This window comes from Bubalus kerabau, chromosome 1, assembly GCF_029407905.1.
Source record: "Bubalus kerabau isolate K-KA32 ecotype Philippines breed swamp buffalo chromosome 1, PCC_UOA_SB_1v2, whole genome shotgun sequence".
In the NCBI taxonomy this organism is placed as follows: Eukaryota; Metazoa; Chordata; class Mammalia; order Artiodactyla; family Bovidae; genus Bubalus; species Bubalus kerabau.
In genome coordinates, this window is record NC_073624.1 from 117309533 (window position 1) to 117331683 (window position 22151).

General features: G+C 42.4%; 1 protein-coding gene across 3 annotated transcripts in view; it reads right to left on the bottom strand.

Moving 5' to 3' along the window:
- The window catches only part of GLIPR1 (GLI pathogenesis related 1), a 68431-nt gene extending 50997 nt beyond the window's left edge, over positions 1 to 17434 (bottom strand). For all 3 annotated transcript variants that reach the window (XM_055587398.1, XM_055587397.1, XM_055587396.1), the window contains exon 1: positions 17346 to 17434. The gene's annotated coding sequence lies outside the window, so the exon portion shown is untranslated. The remainder of the gene's footprint in view (positions 1 to 17345) is intronic.
- Between the last annotated feature and the right edge of the window lie 4717 nt (positions 17435 to 22151).

Genomic DNA, 22151 nt, shown 5'->3' on the forward strand with positions numbered 1-22151 from the left:
TCAATTCCTTATGATGATACGGTGGAGGTGATGAATAGATTCAAGGAATTAGATCTCATAGACACACTCAAAAAACTAAGATCATGGCATCTGGCCCCATCACATCAGGGCAAATAGATGGGGAAACAATGGAAAGAGTGACTGACTTTATTTTCTTGAACTCCAAAATCACTGTGGATGGTGATTGCAGCCATGAAATTAAAAGATGTTTGCTCCTTGGAAGAAAAGCTATAATTAACCTAGATGGTGTATTAAAACCCAGTTGTCACTTTGCTGACAAAGGTCCATATAGTCAAAACTTTGGTTTTTCCAGTCATCATGTATGGATGTGAGAGTTGGACCATAAGAAAGGCTGAGCACTGAAGAATTGATGCTTTTGAACTGTGGTGCTGGAGAAAAACTCTTGAGAGTCCCTTGGACTGCAAGATCAAACCAGTCAATCCTGAAGGAAATCAGTCCTGAATATTCATTAGAATGTTGATGCTGAAGCTCCAATACTTTGGCCACCTGATGTAAAGAGCTGACTCATTGGAAAAGACCCTAATGCTCGTCAAGACTGAGGGCAGCAGGAGAAGGGGGCATCCAGAGATGGTTGGATGGCATCATCAACTCAATGAATATGAGTTTAAGTGAACTCAGAGTTTCCTGGTGGCTCAGCTGGTAAAGAATCTGCCTGCACTGCGGGAGACCTGGGTTTGATTCCTGGGTTGGGAAGATCCCCTGGAGAAGGCAACAGCTGCCCACTCCAGTATTCTGGCCTGGAGAATTCCATGGAGTGTAGAGTCCATGGGGTCGCAAAGAGTCAGACATGACTGAGCGACTTGCGCAAACACTCAGAGATAGTGAAGGACAGGGAAGCCTAGAGTGCTGCAGTCCATGGGGTTGCAAGAAGTCAGACATGACTTATTGACTGAACGACAACAATAACAACCACAACATGCTAACCTTGTTTGTAAACCACTCTTGTCTTTTTAATGTGACAACCAAATGTGTAAAGGTTCCCACCTAAATGTTCAGGATGATGTGGGTTTGGATGCCAGGGTCCTTCTGTGACCAAACACTGCACTGCAAATGCCAGCCAAATTATAAACAAAAGTTACTTTGCTCATAAACTTGTGCCAGATAAGCACACTAGCTGAGAAATCACAGAGAATCTGCCATGTATCACAATTTCAAGGTCTTTTCAGCACCGAGGTTCTTATTCCCAAGCTTTAAAGACTGTACATTGGAAAAAGCAGTCTTAAAAATCTTTTCACAGTAATAGAAAAAGACTTCAATACTGCTATGCAAACCTTGAAAATACTACACTCAGAAGTTACTAGCTTAGCCTTTGTGGTGCTCTAAAATCATCATGCCCTAAATGCACTGATATTCAGCAAGGAGGACCTTGTGCAATCAGTGGTGAAAAATAGCGCTTCTTGTGAATCCAGCAGGGCAAATAATATCTAATTTACATCTGCTAAAAGAAGTTTAACAGTTTTTCTGGCCAAAGTCCTGAGAGTGTTAGTAGCCTCAGCCGGGAAGTCGGAGGTCTCCAGGCGGCAGGAGGAAATGTACTACAAGTGGCAGATGGTTTTTTCTTTTCTCTTCTAATCCTGCGTTGTCATGGCGACATCTGGTTCCACCTGAACTGAACTGTGTCTCAAACCATGAGTTAACCCCTGTGCTTTTCTTGGAAATGTTTTCTTAAGCTATATTAATGAACTATGTATTTGCTTGGACATCTGCCTTTCTTCAAGATTCGTGCCAGTCGTTTTGTGGCCAGGGATGACTCACCCTGGGCCAGTGGTATCTCAAAATGCATGTTGTGGGGGAGGGGCCTGGTGTAAATCTCAGTTTTGAGGCATTTCCTTCCTCCAATTAGCAGCTTGCTAATAGGTATGTAACTCCTTGCTAAAAACTAGCAAGGGGGCACTCTTTTTGTCCCCTTCTGATGTCTATGTCAGAGGCTTTCTCTATCTCTTATATACTTTAAAAAGACTTTATTACACAATAAGCTCTGAGCACTCAAGAGCAATCAAGCAATCCTTGTCTCTGGCACTGGATCGAATTCCTCTCCTCCAGAGGCCATGAATCCTGGCATTGCACGTGGCTCATAGCAAAAACCTTTCAGTCCCAGGGTTGGGGAACTTATGTAACAGGATGTGGAGAAACGTTGCCCAGTTGGTTCTTTTCTGCTTGTTCATCTTCATTTTCTGTTTGTTTATCTTAAATTTTGTAATAAAGAGTTCATGATCTGAGCTACAGTCACAAAAACAAGACTAGGAGCTGACTGTGGCTAAGATCATGATCTCCTTACTGCAAAATTCAGACTTAAATAGAAGAAAGTAGGGAAAACCACTATGTCATTCAGGTATGACCTACATAAAATCCCTTACTATTATACAGTGGAAGCGACAAAATAGATTCAAGGGATTAGGTCTGATAGACAGAGTGCCTGAAGAACTATGGACAGAAGTTCATAACACTGTACAGGAGGCGGGGACCAAAACCATACCCAAGAAAAAGAAATGCAAAAAGGCAAAATGGTTGTCTGAGGAAGCCTTACAAATAGCTGAGAAAAGAGAAGGAAATGGCAAAGGAGAAAAGGAAAGATATATCCGTCTGAATGCAGAGTTCCCAAGAATAGCAAGAAGAGATAAAAAAAAGTCTTCTGAAGTGAACAATGCAATGAAATAGAGGAAAATAATAGAATGGGAAAGACTATAGAACTCTTCAAGAAAATCAGAGATACCAAGGGAACATTTCATGCAAGATGGGCTCAATAAAGGACAGAAATGGTATGGACCTAACAGAAGCAGAAGATATTAAGAAGGAGTGGCAAGAATACACAGATGAACTATACAAAAAAGATCCAAATGACCCAGATAACCACGATGGTGTGATCACTCACCTAGAGCCAGACATCCTAAAGTATGAAGTCCAGTGGGCCTTAGGAGGCATTACTATGAACAATGCTAATGGAGGTGATGGAATTCCAGCTGAGCTATTTCAAATCCTAAAAGATGATGCTGTGAAAGTGCTGCACTCAATATGCCAGCAATTTGGAAAACTCCACAATGGCCACAGGACTGGAAAATGTCAGTTTTTATTCAAATCCCAAAGAAGGGCAATGGCAAAGAATGTTCAAACTACCATACAATTGCACTCATTTCACATGCTAGCAGAATCATGCTCAAAATCCTTCAAGCTTCAACAATATATGAACCGAGAACTTCCAGATGTATAAGCTGGATTTAGAAAAGGCAGAGGAGAAGGCAATGGCACCCCACTCCAGTACTCTTGCCTGGAAAATCCCATGGACGGAGGAGCCTGGTGGGCTGCAGTCCATGGGGTCGCTAAGAGTCGGACACGGCTGAGCGACTTCACTTTCACTTTTCACTTTCATGCATTGGAGAAGGAAATGGCAACCCACTCCAGTGTTCTTGCCTGGAGAATCCCAGGGACAGGGGAGCCTGGTGGGCTGCCGTCTATGAGGTCGCACAGAGTCAGACACGACTGAAGTGACTTAGCAGCAGCAGCAGCAGCAGCCGAGGAACTAGAGATCAAATTGCCAACATCCACTGGATCATAGAAAAAGCAGAGAATTTCAGAAAAACGTCTACTTCTGCTTCACTGACTATGCTAACACCTTTGACTGTGTGCATACCTGTATGCTAAGTCACTACTGTCATGTCCAACTCTGTGCAACCCTATGGATTGCAGCGTGCCAGGCTCCTCTGTCCATGGAAATTCTCCAGACAAGAATATTGGAGTGAGTTGCCATGCCTTCCTCCAGGGGATCTTCCCTTCCCAGGAATGGAACCCACATCTCTTATGTCTCCTGCATTGGCAAGTGGGTTCTTTAGCACTAGCTCTACCTGGAAGCCCCTTTGACTATGTGGATTTCAGGAAACTGTGGACAATTCTTAAAGAGATGGAATACCAGAACACCTTACCTGCCTGCTGAGAAATGTTTATGCAGGTCAAGAAGCAACAGACCCAGACATGGAACAAAGGACTGGTTCCAAACTGGGAAAAGAGTATGTCAAGGCTATATACTGTCACCTTGATTATTTGACTTATATGCAGAGTATAGCATGAGAAAAGCTGGGCTGAATGAAGCCCAAGTTGGAATCAAGATTGCTGGGAGAAATATCAATAACCACAGATATGCACCACCCTAGGATGGATGACACCACCCTTATGGCAGAAAGTGAAGAACTAAAAGCCTCTTGATGAAAGTGGAAAAGGAGAGTGAAAAAGTTGGTTTAAAATGCAACATTCAAAAAACTAAGATCATGGCATCCGGTCGCATCACTTCATGGCAAATAGATGGGGAAACAATGGAAACAGTGACAGACTTTATTTTCTTGGGCTCCAAAATCACTGCAGATGGTGACTGTAGCCATGAAATTAAAAGATGCTTGCTCCTTGGAAGAAAAGCTATGACCAACCTAGACAGCATATTTAAAAGCAGAGACACTATTTTGCCAACAAAGGTCCGTCTAGTCAAAGCTATGGTTTTTCCAGTAGTCATGTACAGATGTGAATATTCAGGGTTCATTTCCTTTAGGATAGACTGGTTTGATCTCCTTGCTGTCCAAGAGACTCAAGAATTTTCTCCAGTACCACAGTTCAAAAGCATCAAATCTTCAGCACTCAGCCTTCTTTGTGGTCCAACTGAGCATTGATACTTTTGAACTGTGGTGTTGGAGAAGACTCTTGAGTGTGTCTTGGACTGCAAGGAGATCAAACCAGTTAATCCTAAAGGCAACCAACCCTGAATATTCATTGGAAGGACTGATACTGAAGCTCCAATACTGTGGCCACCTGATGCAAAGAGTTGACTCATTAGAAAAGACTTTGATGCTGGGAAAGATTGAAGGCAGGAGGAGAAGGGGATGATGGATGATGAGATGGTGAGATAGCATCACTGACTCGATGGACATGAGTTTGAGTATACTCTGGGAGTTGGTCATGGACAGGGAAGCCTGGCGTGCTACAGTCCATGGGTTTGCAAAGAGTCAGACACGACTGAGTGACTGAACAATATCATTCTAATCTATGTTATTTTCTTTCTTTGCAATTTTACCAATTTATTACTTACTTTTTTCTGTACAGTCACCAGGTCAGTTTTTTACATATGAAATTATTAAGGAAGTTTCATTAGAGGGAACTGATGGGGTTCCGGGAAGGCTGCCCCAAGATGCATATCTGGCATGCAGATTAATTCATACTGAAAACAAGCAAGGCCCAAAAGACTCAGAAAGAACATTTGACTGTCCTTCTAATTGCCTAGAGACTTTCAGACAGAAGGCCCATTCTAGGAAGGAGTTATCACCATAGATAACTCTTGGTGCTGTTCAGTCACTCAGTCATTGTAGACTCTTTGCCACCCCATGGGCTATAGCATGCCGGGCTTCCCTGTCCTTCACCATCTCCGGGAACTTGATAAATAACTACAGTATGTTGTAAGCTAGGTATGGTAGACGGGAAAGAACATAACAAGGTCTGTTTGATCAATGTCCTCTCTTGAGTCCCACTGTCTCTAGATGGCCCAGCAAACACTTGTTGATCATGCATTAACTCTTTTTGTCTTCATGTGGATTATCTTACTTCTCCTAGAAGTCTTAGACCTCTACCTCCTTCTCCTAGGTCCAAGATGACTTATATACCTCATCTTGCCTTCTATCTTTGGAGTTTCTTATGCTACGTGCATTCCCCATATGTACATATTAAACTTGATTTTGTCCTCTTAATCTGCTTGAACCTGGAATGTCAGGTCCATGAATCAAGGCAAATTGGAAGTGGTCAAACAAGAGATGGCAAGAGTGAATGTCAACATTCTAGGAATCAGCAAACTAAAATGGACTGGAATGGGTGAATTTAACTCAGATGACCATTAGATCTACTACTGTGGGCAGGAATCCCTCAGAAGAAATGGAGTAGCCATCATGGTCAACAAAAGAGTCCGAAATGCAGTACTTGGATGCAATCTCGAAAACGACAGAATGATCTCTGTTCGTTTCCAAGGCAAACCATTCAATATCACAGTAATCCAAGTCTATGCCCCAACCAGTAACACTGAAGAAGCTGAAGTTGAACGGTTCTATGAAGACCTACAAGACCTTTTAGAACTAACACCCAAAAAAGATGTCATTTTCATTATAGGGGACTAGAGTGCAAAAGTAGGAAGTCAAGAAACACCTGGAGTAACAGGCAAATTTGGCCTTGGAATATGGAATGAAGCAGGGCAAAGACTAACAGAGTTTTCCCAAGAAAATACACTGGTCATAACAAACACCCTCTTCCAACAACACAAGAGAAGACTCTATACATGGACATCACCAGATGGTCAACACCGAAATCAGATTGATTATATTCTTTGCAGCCAAAGATGGAGAAGCTCTATACAGTCAGCAAAAACAAGACCAGGAGCTGACTGTGGCTCAGATCATGAACTCCTAATAAGGCAAATTCAGACTGAAATTGAAGAAAGTAGGGAAAACCACTAGACCATTCAGGTATGACCTAAATCAAATCCCTTATGATTATACAGTGGAAGTGAGAAATAGATTTAAGGGCCTAGATTTGATAGAGTGCCTGATGAACTATGGAATGAGGTTTGTGACATTGTACGGGAGACAGGGATCAAGACCATCCCCATGGAAAAGAAATGCAAAAAAGCAAAATGGCTGTATGGGGAGGCCTTACAAATAGCTGTGAAAAGAAGAGAAGCGAAAAGCAAAGGAGAAAAGGAAAGATATAAGCATCTGAATGCAGAGTTCCAAAGAATAGCAAGAAGAGATAAGAAAGCCTTCTTCAGTGATCAATGCAAAGAAATAGAGGAAAACAACAGAATGGGAAAGACTAGAGATCACTTCAAGAAAATTAGAGATACCAAGGGAAAATTTCACACGAAGATGGGCTCAATAAAGGACAGAAATGGTACGGACCTAACAGAAGCAGAAGATATTAAGAAGAGATGGCAAGAATACACAGAAGAACTGTACAAAAAAGATCCTCACGATCCAGATAATCATGATGATGTGATCACTGACCTAGAGCCAGACATCCTGGAATGTGAAGTCAAGTGTGCCTTAGAAAGCATCACTACGAACGAAGCTAGTGGAGGTGATGGAATTCCAGTTGAGCTATTCCAAATCCTGAAAGATGATGCTGTGAAAGTGCTGCACTCAATATGCCAGCAAATTTGGAAAACTCAGCAGTGGCCACAGGACTGGAAAAGGTCAGTTTTCATTCCAATCCCAAAGAAAGGCAATGCCAAAGAATGCTCAAACTACCGCACAATTGCACTCATCTCACACGCTAGTAAAGTAATGCTCAAAATTCTCCAAGCCAGGCTTCAGCAATATGTGAACCGTGAACTTCTGATATTCAAGCTGGTTTTAGAAAAAGCAGAGGAACCAGAGATCAAATTGCCAACATTCGCTGGATCATGGAAAAAGCAAGAGAGTTCCAGAAAAACATCTATTTCTGCTTTATTGACTATGCCAAAGCCTTTGACTGTGTGGATCACAAGAAACTGTGGAAAATTCTGAAAGAGATGGGAATACCAGACCATCTGATCTGCCTCTTGAGAAATTTGTATGCAGGTAAGGAAGCAACAGTTAGAACTGGATATGGAGCAACAGACTTTTTCCAAATAGGAAAAGGAGTACGTCAAGGCTGTATATTGTCACCCTGTTTATTTAACTTAGATGCAGAGTACATCATGAGAAACACTGAACTGGAAGAAGCACAAGCTGGAATCAAGATTTCCGGGAGAAATATCAATAACTTCAGATATGCAGATGACACTGCCCTTATGGCAGAAAGTGAAGAGGAACTAAGAAGCGTCTTGATGAAAGTGAAAGAGGAGAGTGAAAAAGTTGGCTTAAAGCTCAACATTCAGAAAATGAAGATCATGGCATCCAGCCCCATCACTTCATGGGAAATAGATGGGGAAACAGTGGAAACAGTGTCAGACTTTATTTTTGGGGCTCCAAAATCACTGCAGATGGTGACTGCAGCCACGAAATTAAAAGATGCTTACTCCTTGGAAGGAAAGTTATGACCAACCTAGATAGCATATTCAAAAACAGAGACATTACTTTGCCAACAAAGGTTCGTCTAGTCAATGCTATGGTTTTTCAAGTGGTCATGTATGGATGTGAGAGTTGGACCGTGAAGAAGGCTGAGCACTGAAGAATTGATGCTTTTGAACTGTGGTGTTGGAGAGGACTCTTGAGAGTTCCTTGGACTGCAAGAAGACCAAACCAGTCCATTCTGAAGGAGATCAGCCCTGGGATTTCTTTGGAAGGAATGATGCTAAAGCTGAAACTCCAGTACTTTGGCCACCTCATGCGAAGAGTTGACTCATTGGAAAAGACTCTGATGCTGGGAGGGATTGGGGGCAGGAGGAAAAGGGGACGACAGAGGATGAGATGGCTGGATGGCATCACTGACTCGATGGACGTGAGTTTGAGTGAACTCTGGGAGTTGGGGATGGACAGGGAGGGCTGGCGTGCTGCGATTCATGGGGTCGCAAAGAGTCAGACACGACTGAGCAACTGAACTGAACTGAACTGAACTGAGAGTGCATCATGTGAAACTCTGGGCTGGATGAAGCCCAAGATGGAATCAAGATTTCTGGGAGAAATATCAATAACCTCAGATATGCAGATGACCCCACCCTTATGGCAGAAAGTGAAGAAGAACTAAAGAGTCTCTTGATGAAGATGAAAGAGGAGAGTGAAAAAGTTGACTTAAAACTGAACATTCAAAAAATGAAGATCATGGCATCTGGTCCTGTCACTTCATAGCAAACAGATGGGGAAACAGTGGAAACAGTGACAGACTTTATTTTCTTGGACTCCCAAATCACTGCAGATGGTGACTGCAGCCATGAAATTAAAAGACACTTGCTCCTTGGAAGAAAAGCTATTGCAAACCTAGACAGCATATTAAAAAACAGATATTACTTTGCCAACAAAGGTCCATCTAGTCAAAGCTGTTGTTTTTCTAGTAGTCATGTATGGATGTAAGAATTGGACCATAAAGAAAGCTGAATGCCAAACAATTGATGTTTTGAACTGTGGTGTTGGAGAAGACTCTTGAGAGTTCCTTGGACTGCAAGAAGACCAAACCAGTCAATCCTAAAGGCAATCAACCCTGAATATTCATTGGAAGGACTGATGCTGAAGCTCCAATACTTTGGCCACCTGATGCAAAGGGTTGACTCATTGGAAAAGACCCTGATGCTGGGAGAGATCAAAGGTGGGAGGAAAAGGAGATGACAGAGGATGAGATGGTTTGATGGCATCACCCACTGGATGGACATGAGTTTGAGCAAGCCCTGCGAGTTGATGATGGACAAGAAAGCCTGGTGTGCTGGAGTCCATGGGGTCACAAAGAGCCAGACAGGACTGAGTGGCTCAACTGAATACTATTAGACCTAATTTCAGTTACTATCTATTAGGCTGCAATCCACAGGCCTGCAAGCCCTGTACTTGTGCAGCCTCAAGACCAAAGAAAGAGCCCAGAGTTGTACCCAGTCTAAGTCATACTGCTCACTGTTTCTTTTTTGTTGTATACCATATGGCAGGCCAACTTGGGAGACAAGTTGTTGGGGCAAGGAATAGTGACTTTATCTGGAAAGCCAGAAAACCAAGATGGTGTGTTTGTGTCTCAAAGAACCATCTTGCCTGAGTTAAAATTCAGGTTTCTTTTATACAAAAAGGGGAGGGAGTAAAGTCAAACATTTCCTGGTTCCTATCAGCCTCCAGAGGTGATATGTTCATGTCTTCCTGTCTGACAGATGGGCCTGGTCAGGGAGTTCTGTGAGGTAAACAAATGCTCATTGCGTGCATTTGTGCTAGTCATTTCGGTTGTGTCTGACTCTTTGTGATCCTATGGACTGTAGCCCTCCATAAAGGACTGTGTCCATGGGATTCTCCAGGCAAGAATACTGGACTGGGTTGCCATGTCCTGCTTCAGGGATCTTCCGGACCCTGGGATTGAATTCAAGTCTCTTATGTCTCCTGCATTAGCAGCTGGGTTCTTTACCACTAGCACCACCTGGGAAGCCCCTAATGCTCATTACTTGGAGGCAAAATTCTCATAGATGGACCCTTATGTATAACTTAAGCTGATAGGCAAAAGCCCTTTGGTGATTAACTTGAAATACAAAACATTTGTCCCTATTACAATTTCCTACTATCAATGCCCATTCCGTCATCTTGTGGGGAAAGGGGCGATAAACTTTCTGTCTACTTGCTGCTGAATGGAAGTAATGAATATTCCTTAGTCTCTTTAGTCTGTTCCTTTTTAGCTACAACTACTTGAAGCAGATGAATCCTCTTGGCACTTAGTTGTCTAATTCGTAGTTGAACTTGGGGCTTGAGTTCCAGTTCCCAATACATGTAGTAAATTCCTGTGCTATTTAGTTAGACATAAATTAAAAAAAATTGATTGACTCTTACTCCAGCTACAGAGAAATTACCATCTACTTCATGTAGATAGGCAGACCTGTTGGAGGCAAATTCATGAAGAAGTTAGTATTGTGCCCAAAGTTTAATATAATAGGCAACTGCTGGGTATCCTACAGCAGCGGTCCCCAACCCCCGGGCTGTAGACTGGCCCACCACCTTTTAGGAACCAGGTGGCACAGCGTGGGTGAGGGCTGGGCCAGCGAGTGTCTGCAGCTCCTATCAACTGCATCATCACCTAAACCTACCCCTCCGCCCCGATCTGTGGAAAAATCATCTTTCACAAAACTGGTCCCTGGTACCAAAAAGGTTGGGACCACTGTCTTAGAGTGTCTATGGATTCTCTTGCTTGGGCAGAGACACCTGGAAATGGCCTACCATATAGTATTTCAAAGCGGCTTAATTGAAGCCTGCTTCTTAGACCCACTGATCTGTAGTCGGGCAACTGGGAAAGCCTTGTCCCAAGTTACATTAGTCTGGACATGTTTTAGAGATGTTCCTTTTTAAATGTATAATTCAGTTTCATAGCTCTTCCTACTGATTGTGGTCTCTGGGATGAACGTAGTTTCAATGCCTTAACCACAATTGGGATAATTTCTCTTGAAAAATAAAAGTGAAGTCGCTCAGTCATGTCTGACTCTTTGCGACCCCTTGGACGGTAGCAGGGATCGAACCCAGGTCTCCCGCATTGCAGGTAGACGCTTTAACCTCTGAGCCACCAGGGAAGCCCAAATTTCTCTTAGGAGGACTTTAATGACTTCAGACTTTCTGTCCAGTGGGATATGCTTCTCACTATCTGAAAAAAGGGTTTCCCTGGTAGCTCAGCTGTTAAAGAATCCACCAGCAATGAAGGAGACCCTGGTTGGACTCCTGGGTCAGGAAGATCCCCTAGGGAAGGCACAGACTACCCACTCTAGTATTCTTGGTCTTCCCTGGAGGAGGGTGGTTCAGATCGTAAAGAATCCACAATACAGGAGATCTGGGTTTGATCCCTGGGTTGGGAAGATCCCCTGGAGAAGGGCATGGCAACCCACTCCTGTGTTCTTGCCTGGAGAATTCCCATGGATGGAGGAGCCTGGCAGGCTACAGTCCATGAGATCGCAAAGAGTCAGACACAACTCAACCATAAAGCTCACACACACATTCTAAACAAGAATCCACAAACACTAGAAGGTTATCTGAAATGTCCTGCAGCTCAAAGCATTTGAGTAAAGTCTCTTTTCCAGTCCTTGGTGGGGCAGTTTCCTCTGTGTTGAGTTCCCACCTTGGGAGATTCTAAAGCAATTTTGGGGTTATTTTTAGACTCTGATGTCAAGCTGTCCTGATGGAAGACATCAGGAAGGACAATGAGCTTGTTCTCTATAGTTTTAAGTGGAACTCCTATGGGGAATTAGGTGTCTCAAGTCTAAGGAAGCTCCTGGGCTTCTTCCCTTCAGGTTCCTGTTTCTGCCACAGGAGAGGCTTTTATTGTTTTTATGTTAGCCTAGAGGCAATCTCGGAGAAGGCAATGGCACTCCACTCCAGTACTCTTGCCTGGAAAATCCCATGGACGGAGGGGCCTGGTAGGCTGCAGTCCATGGGTTCGCGAAGAGTCGGACATGACTGAACGACTTCCTTTTCACTTTTCACTTTCATGCATTGCAGAAGGAAATGGCAACCCACTCCAGTGTTCTTGCCTGGAGAATCCCAGGGACGGAGGAGCCTGGTGGGCTGCCATCTATGGGGTCGCACAGAGTAGGACACGATTGAAGTGACTTAACAGCAGCAGCAACATGGGAAAGGCATGTCCATTTCTATTTGTAGTTTTAGCTGATTTTTAGGAACCAACTGGAGACTTTCTTCATGGAAATGTCCCACTCGGGGACAAAAACAGGTTTGGTTTTGTTTTTTTCCTGTTCTTTTCCTCCATGTGACATCAATAAATATTTTAAATATCACAGAACTAATTTGAGTGTATATGAAGAAACTCGCTTTCTGGGTGGCTCAGTGAAAAGAATCTGCAAGCAATGCAGGAGATGCGGGTTCAATTGCTGGGTTGGAAGATACCCTGGAGGAGGAAATGGCAACCCGCTCCAGTATTCTTGCCGGGAAAACCCCATGGACAGAGGAGGCTGGCAGGCTACAGTACCTAGGGACACAAAAGAATCGGACACAACTGAGCGACTGACATGAACGCATGGAGAAAGCATACTAAGCAAAATAAAATGAAAACCTCAAAAGGACCTAAAGGACCACAGTCAAACAGAAAATCCTAAATAAACCCTCAACTTTGGTCTTGGGTTTTACAGATACCAATGACACAGGAAACCATAAGCAACATAAATAACTGAGCAAGAAGATCAGTACGCATCCCACGGGGTCCTCACATAATCCTGCCCAAACTCCTTTTAGAGATCCTAAAAAGTACTGTGGTCACACGTTGTTATTATACAATATAGCATCTTTATCTCACCCATGTTCACAGCTGTAATCAGGTCACTTATCCAAAATGTGCCTTAGAAGGCTTTCTTTAGAGATCATAGAAACATTATCTGTTTTCAAAGACACAAATTCAAGACAGACAAAACACAAACTGCACACACAAATCCTAGCATCCAAAGAAACAGATAAACCAGGTCACAAGCCGAGCTGTAAAAGTCCAGCAACTCTTTCCACTCTCCAACAGGATACCCAGCTCAAGTACAAGACAGTCTGAAGAAAAAGGCCCAAATGGAGAGGAAATAAAATCTCTATCTGTAAACACCGGAGTGACCTGCCCTTCTTGATGAAGCCTGTGGCCGTTCCCATATGCTGATTCCTTATTCCACCTGGCAGTGCAGTGGTTAAGACTCCATGCTTCCAGTGCTGAGGGCCTGGGCTCGTTCCCTGGTTGGGGAACTAAGATCCCGCATGCCTCATGGCATGACCAAAAACGAATAAATGAGGGAACTAAAGTTTAAAGAGACACCATTGCCCTGTTCCAGCTGCCAAGTGTTGGGGCAGCCAGTGCTGCTTTGGGGAATTTTGAAGATGAGATCCTCAGGATAGGAGGTCCTGGCATCTGCTAGGTCCTTAACAGAAAATTCCCAAGCCAGGCCGGCTAGCCAAGGAATAGCAAGGATTCTGGCTGGCTGTACCAACATTTGTTACCTAGTCCAAGATCGTACTGCTTGTCACAGAACAGGGCAAAAAAATCAAAAGAGGAACTGTTAGTGCAAGGAATGGTGACTTTATTTGGAAAGCCAGCAGAGAGAAAATGGTGAGCTCCTGTCTCACAGGACCATCTTGCCAGAGTTAGAATTCAGACCACTTTCTGCTAAGAGTCAGGGGAGTGAAGTCGAGCATTTGCTAGTTCCCACTAGCCTCTGGAGGGAGTGTGTTCATTTCTTTGCACCTGCAGTCATTCACAGCTGGGCCTGGCCATGATGTTTTCTGAGAGGCAAAGTTCCCAGAGGCGGGCTATTTTGTATAATTCAAGCTGATAAGCAACATTACTTTCATGATTAACTTGAAATAGCAAACAAGATTTCTTCCTTATTTCAGAGTCAGTGACAGAGACATCCTTTAAAGGGGGATCTTATATGTCTGAAGCAAGATCCTGGAGCAATACTCCACCCTGTGTGACAGACAGAAGGCAAGAATGGCAGTAGTCTTTGCTATGGGATGGTGAGGGATTGGTGGGGGGAGGAGAAGTTACCAGTTATAAAGGGAATTGACCTCAGGTTGGCTCTTTGGTTACCAGGGAAACCAGCAGAGGAGCACCTCTTTTTGTCCTTTGGATAAGGTATTCCTAATCTTTAGAGCTATCATAAAGCTGGGCCTGGGGCAAGTATGTAGGCATGCACTGATTAGGATCTACCCGCAATAGGAAAGATTAGTCCTGTGAGTAGGGTGAAGGTAAAGCAGAGACTGATAGAGCAAGGGATGTACAGAGAGCAAGTGAACAACCATCTAGGGAGAACTGATCAGATATTATCATAAAACATGTGTCACCGAAAAAACAAAATACCCTCCAAATTCCATTATAATGCACTCAAAGTCTTTTGTCATTTACAGAAAGTTACTGTTTTACTCAGGTGCTTTTGTAAAAGTGTTTCTGCAAAAATATTTCATCTTCAGAGAAATTCATGGAAAGGATTTTGACAGGTACTGGCTTCTGTGAAGGTTAAGATCATAAAATTAAATTAGGTTAAACTTGCCAGAACTAATGAAAAAACTAGATTCAAGCAGAACAAATATTAATTACATCAGACTGAGCAAACTGGGAGGACGATTATAATTTTTATGACATTTTGTTTTAAACTTTGCCAGTTCTTTTATATTATGCTTTTCCAAAGTTAAGGAAACTTCTCTCAAGCTATCTATGTCTTGCAGCATTTTGGTAAAGTATACCCTAGTAAACAAAGATGAAATATTTACTTTTTCTCTCTACCTGATCCCTCTTGAATTTGGAAACCCTTAAGTATTCTTTTCATGGCAATAGAGTTAAGTTATTTGCATAAGTTCATTAAGCATCTGGTCTTTTATAACAGGACACAGTTGGAAATATTTGCTGTATTACTGACAAGGACAGAGTAAAGGGACAAAGTAGGTGATTAGTTAATCCCATCAAAAGTAGAAAAGTTTACCTGTAAGTTAAACGATGGCTCAAGAGAGCAGGCTTGCTTTACCACACAACCAAGCAGGCTTGCTTAGCAACGAAACCACGCAACGGAAGCATGAGACATGAAACCAAACAATAACGCAACAGTGGCATGAGACCCACATCCTGCCCACTGAGCTCAGTAAGTTAATGATCCCTGGGACATGCTCTCTGCACACATGATAAACGATAATTTGTGGACCTAACTTGAACATGTATGGAAAAGAAAACACCTCTGCTCAATCAGGAGGAGGAGCTGTTAATGAAAGCATGACTTCCGCTCAAGAAAGACAAAGAAAAAAAAAAAAAGAAAGACAAAGAAGGCCTCCTCCCCTCCCCACTTTTCCTTTGATTATAAAACTATAGCCTGGTAAGTTCTCAGGGCGTGACAGTTGTAAACCTCACAAGCATTCTGCTCTAAATAAATCACTTCTTATCTATCACTTTGCCTCCCTCTGATTTCTTTTCTGCACTGAGACATAAAGGACCACAGTACCAGAACTTTTCAGAGCCCCTGAAATGACCCAAGTGGTTTAATTACCAAGGGTTTGACTGGATTGTCATACTTGAGAGAGAGAAGCATAAACTCAGATATGACCAGACAGCTTTAGGGAATTGAGGTTAGCTTTATGGAGCCAATAAAGTGGCTCAGAGGTTAAAGTGTCTGCCTGCAATGAGGGAGACCTGGGTTTGATCCCTGGGTTGGGAAGATACCCTGGAGAAGGAAATGGCACCCCACTCCAGTACTCTTGCCTGGAGAATCCCATGGACAGAGGAGCCTGGTAGGCTGCAGTCCACGGTGTCGCAAAGAGTAGGACACGACTGAGCGACTTCACTTTCACTTATGGAGCCAATAAAGCTTCTTGGAAAAGTCAACCCAGCACCTTGCTTTAGCAAAGCAGTCTTAAAAAGATCTTATATAGTCATTATAAATTATCAGGCTAACTTTAGTGAAAACAAATTAGTTTTACTAAGATTATTTTTGATAAAAAATGGGGATGATAGTATAGAGAAAATTTATGTTTGTACCCTTCTATTAGATTCTAATCCTGTTAATTTTGTCTTTGAGACTTTGTATGTACCTGTAAACTGGACTGAATCCTGAATTCTAATTTCCTCAGATGTCTGGATTCTCCAAACTAATGGCTCTGACTTTTTCCCCACACTTCTGATTTGGAACCTGTAAGAACAAAGACTGCTCTTGATCTCCTTGAAAGGGACCATACCAAGCCCTCCCCCACTACCTAGATGGCGACCAGACTTCAGGGGCTTGAGCCTTAGGTACACATTTCAAGAGAAAGACTTCATTTGACATCTGCTCTCATACAAATCAGAGAAGGCAATGGTATCCCACTCCAGTACTGTTGCCTGGAAAATTCCATGGATGGAGGAGCCTGGTAGGCTGCAGTCCATGGGGTCGCAAAGAGTCGGACAGGACTGGGCGACTTCACTTTCACTTTTCACTTTCATGCATTGGAGAAGGAAATGGCAACCCACTCCATTGTTCTTGCCTGGAGAATCCCAGGGATGGGGGAGCCTGGTGGGCTGCCCTCTATGGGGTCGCACAGAGTAGGACACGACTGAAGCGACTTAGCAGCAGCAGCAGCAGCAGCAGCTGGTACAAATGCTGGAGACCTACAGATCAAATTGATCAGGGAGAGAGGCAGCTGACAACAATGTAGACTGCTTCCTCCCGAGGCACCAGTGTTTTCTTCCTCAAGCAGAGCAAACCATATCAAATTAGATTAGTAACTCAAACTTCTCTGTCAATTGCCCACAACTGCCTTACATAAGACCACACAGCTCTGCAAAGTCAACTTTCAATAAACCCTTGAAAGTGAAAGTGAAGTCGCTCAGTCGTGTCCAACTCTTTGCAACCACATGGACTGTAGCCCACCAGGTTCCTCCGTCCATGGGATTTTCCAGGCAAGAGTACTAGAGTGGGTTGCCATTTCCTTCTCCAGGAAATCTTCCCGACCCAGGGACTGAACCCAGGTCTCCTGCATTGTAGGCAGACGCTTTGCCATCTGAGTCACCAGGGAAGTTTGCCGCAAACACCTGTCATCAGAGTTAGACTTTCTGCACTGCAGACACCCCGGCACGTTGCTCGATTATGATTTCTACCTACGATCTTTCCTATCTCAGTTATGCTACAGCCGAGGCCCCAAAATTCTCAGGTCAAGATCTAGGAGTCACCCTTGAAATACACCCAGAGTTCAACCACTTCTCACCCATCAATCTTTACCTCTCACCTGGAATATGGTGATGATCTCCCCAGCGGTCTGCTTGCTTCCTCCCCTGCCCTTGCATTATGTTCTCCTCCCAGCAGTCAGAATTGTCCTTTTATGGTTTAGGTCAGTTATATATCAACCCTCTGATCACTTGGAGATGAGTAACACGTGGGAACTGCTTCCGCATTGTTCCCATTTTTACTGGTAGTGTGGCACCAGACATGTACAGCTTCTGGGGGGTGCAGTTTAGCAGTAGCTTTCTAGACTTCCTGACAGCCAGCAGCTGTAGAAAAATCCTGTTGCTAGCATTTCTTACACAGAATCAGCCAGATCTGGACTTTGCTCTAGGACTGTTTTTACAGCACCCTCGTCCATTCTGTCAGCTACATTATTTGCTGTAATAATTACTTTCTCTGCTTAACCTTGTCAAAGTGGCTTATTCTGTATCCACCAAAGAATCCTGACTCTTTTTCGGCAGTGCCTAGTGCCTTGTGGGATCTTAGCTTCCCAAACAGGGCTTGAATCCAGGCCGTGGGCAGTGAAAGCCCTAACTACTGAACCACAGAGAATTCCCAGGAATCTTGGCTTTTTGAAAAGGAAAACCAACACCTATTAGTCCGCCTCAGAAGAGGCCCTCCAGCTGTTACCCTTTTGGTGTACTTCTTTCAGTGTTTTGTGTTCATATAGATACATTCACATACATATATATGTTTTTTTAATGTATATGTAAAATACACATTCAGAAATTTGTTAAATGTGGGCATAATTTTGATTCTGGGAAAAACTGAGGGTCAGAAGGGAAGGGTACAACAGAAGATGAGATGGTTGGATGGCATCACTGACTCAATGGACATGAGTTTGAGCAAGCTCCGGGAGATAGAGAAGGACAGGGAGGCCTGGCATGCTGCAGTCCATCAGGTCGCAAAGAGTCAGACATGACTTAGTGACTGAACAACAACAACATATGCAGAAATTTGTTAAATGTGGGCATAATTTCATGCAATTTAGTATATATTTTTTTTTTCTCTACTTACCACTATTTCATAAGTGTATTTTTGGTCATCATGACTTTTCGTAAAGATTTTGAGGGCTGTACAATGTTTCCTCAAATCATTCTGAGTGCCTCATAACATTACATAACAAATTATTGTTAGGCATTCAGATTCTTTTCTATTTTTCTTTATTATAAATAACGTTGCTGTGGATATCTTTATATATAAGCCATACATAGTAGGATTGATTCATAGAATTACTGAGTAACAAGATATGAGTGTTTTAAAGATTTCACATAGAGAATGTCCAATTACCCTCAGAATTTGTACTAATTTGCACTTCCATCATTATCATATAGACATTAAGACCATATAGTATCTTTATAATTTATTTATTTTTTATTGAAGGATAATTGCTTTGCAGAATTTTGCTGTTTTCTGTCCAACCTCAACATGAATCAGCCATAGATATACATATATCCCCTCCCTTTTGAACCTCCCTCCCATGTCTCTCCCCATCCCACCCCTCTAGGTTGATACAGAGCCCATGTTTGAGTTTCCTGAGCCATACAGCAAATTCCCATTGGCTATCTATTTTACATATGGTAATGTAAGTTTCCATGTTACTCTCTCCATACATCTCACCCTCTCCTCCCCTCTCCCCATGTCCATAAGTCTGTTCTCTATGTCTGTTTCTCCATTGCTGCTGTGTAAATAAATTCTTCAGTACTATTTTTCTAGATTCTGTATATATGCATTAGAATATGATATTTATCTTTCTCTTTCTGACTTACTTCACTCTGTATAATAGTTCTAGGTTCATCCACCTCATTAGAACCGACTCAAAGGCATTCCTTTTTATGGCTGAGTAATATTCCATCTGTGTATATGTACCACAACTTCTTTATCCATTCATTTGTTGATGGACATCTGGTTGCTTCCATGTTCTAGCTATTGTAAATAGTACTGCAGAGAACAGTGGATACATGTGTCTTTTTCAATTTTGGTGTCCTCAGGGTATTTGCCTATGAGTGGGATTGTTGGGTCATATAGTGGTTTCATTCCTAGTTTTTTAAGGAATCTTCATACTATCTTCCATAGTGGCTGTATCAATTTACATTCCCACCAACGGGGAAAGAGAGTTCCCTTTTCTCCACACCCTCTCCAGAATTTATTGTTTGTAGACTTTTTAATGATGGCTGTTCTGACAGATGTGAGGTGATATCTCATTGTAGTTTTGATTTGCCTTTCTCTAATAATGAGCGACACTGAACATCTTTTCATGTGTTTGTTAGCCATCTGTTTATCATCTTTGGAGAAATGTCTGTTTAAGTCTTTTCCCCACTTTTGATTGGGTTGTTTTTCTGGCATTGAGTTGTATGAGGCTGCTGGTATATTTTGGAAATTAATCCTTTGTCAGTTGTTTCATTTGCAATGATTTTCTCCCATTCTGAGGGTTGTCTTTTCACCTTGCTTACAGTTTTCTTTGCTGTGCAAAAGCTTTTACATTTAGTCAGGTCCCACTTACTTACTTTTGGTTTTATTTCTGTTACTGTAGGAGGGGGGTCATAGAGGATCTTTGATTTATGTCATCGAGTGTTCTGCCTATGTTTTCCTCTAAGAGTTTTATAGTTTCTGGTCTTACATTTATCTCTTTCATCCATTTTGAGTTTATCATTGTGTATTGTGTTAGGAAGTGTTCCAATTTCATTCTCTTACATGTAGCTGTCCAGTTTTCCCAGCATCATTTATTGAAGAGGCTGTCTTTGCCCCATTGTATGTTCTTGCCTCCTCAGTCAAAAATAAGGTATCTGTAGGTACATGGGTTTATTTCTGGGTTTTCTATCTTGTTCCATTGGTCTATATTTCTGTTTTTGTGCCAGTAACATACTGTTTTGATTACTGTAGCTTTGCAGTATCATCTGAAGTCAGGAAGCTTGACTCCTCCAGCTCCATACTTCTTTCTCAAGACTGCTTTTTTCTATTTGGGGTCTTCTTTGCTTCCATATGGATTGTGAATATTTTTGTCTAGTTCTGTGAAAAATGTCATTGGTAATTTGATAGGGATCACTCCTGACCTGCCTCTTAAGACATCTGTATGCAGGTCAGGAAGCAACAGTTAGAACTGGACATGGAACAACAGACTGGTTCCAAATAGGAAAAGGAGTACATCAAGGCTGTATATTATCACCCTGCTTATTTAACTTAGATGCAGAGTACATCATGAGAAACACTGGACTGGAAGAAACACAAGCTGGAATCAAGATTGCCGGGAGAAATATCAATAACCTCAGATATGCAGATGACACCACCCTTATGGCAGAAAGCAAAGAGGAACTAAAAAGCCTCTTGAGGAAAGTGAAAATGGAGAGTGAAAAAGTTGGTTTAAAGCTCAACATTCAGAAAACAAAGATCATGGCATCCAGTCCCATCACTTCATGGGAAATAGATGGGGAAACAGTGGAAACAGTGTCAGACTTTATTTTTGGGGGCTCTAAAATCACTGCAGATGGTGATTGCAGCCATGAAATTAAAAGATGCTTACTCCTTGGAAGGAAAGTTATGACCAACCTAGATAGCATATTCAAAAACAGAGACATTACTTTGCCAACAAAGGTCCGTCTAGTCAAGGCTATGGTTTTTCCTGCGGTCATGTATGGATGTGAGAGTTGGACTGTGAAGAAGGCTGAGCGCCGAAGAATTGATGCTTTTGAACTGTGGTGTTGGAGAAGACTCTTGAGAGTCCCTTGGACTGCAAGGAGATCCAACCAGTCCGTTCTGAAGGAATCAGCCCTGGGATTTCTTTGGAAGGACTGATGCTGAAGCTGAAACTCCAGTACTTTGGCCATCTCATGTGAAGAGTTGACTCATTGGAAAAGACTCTGATACTGGGAAGGATTGGGGGCAGGAGTAGAAGGGGATGACAGAGGATGAGATGGCTGGATGGCATCACTGACGTGATGGATGTGAGTCTGGGTGAACTCCGGGAGTTGGTGATGGACAGGGAGGCCTGGCGTGCTGCGATTCATGGGGTCGCAAAGAGTCAGACATGACTGAGTGACTGAACTGAACTGAACATTGAGCCTGTAGATTGCATTTCTTAGCATAGTCATTTTCACAATATTGATTCTTCCTACCCAGGAACATGGAATGTCTCTCCATCTGTTTATGTCATCTTTGATTTCTTTCATCAGTATCTTATAATTTTCTGGGTACAGTTCTTTTGTCTCCTTAGGTAAGTTTATTTCTAGACATTTAATTTTTTTTGTTGTAATGGTGAATGGGATTGATTCCTTAATTTCTCTTTCTGATTTTTCATTGTTAGTATATAGAAATACAAGTGATTTCTGTGTATTGATTTTGTATCCTGCAACTTTGCTAAATTCACTCATTTGCTCTAGTAATTTTCTGATACTATCTTTAGGGTTTTCTATGTACAATATCATGTCTTCTGCAAACATTGAGAGCTTTATGTCTTCTTTTCCAATCTGTATTCCTTTTATTTCTTTTTCTTTTCTGATTGCTGTAGCTAGGACTTCCACAACTATGTTGAATAATAGTGGTGAAAGTGGGCACCCTTGTCTTGTTCCTGATCTTAGGGGGAATGCTTTCAGTTTTTCACCATTGAGAATAATGTTTGCTGCAGGCTGATCATATATGCCCTTTACTTGTTGAGGTAGGTTACTTCTATGTCCACTTTTTGAAGAGTTTTAATCATAAATAGGTGTTGAATTTTGCCAAAGGTTTTCTCTGCATCTATTGAGATTATCATATAGTTTTTATCTTTCAATTTGTTAATATGGCATATCACATTGATTGATTTGTGTAAGGACCA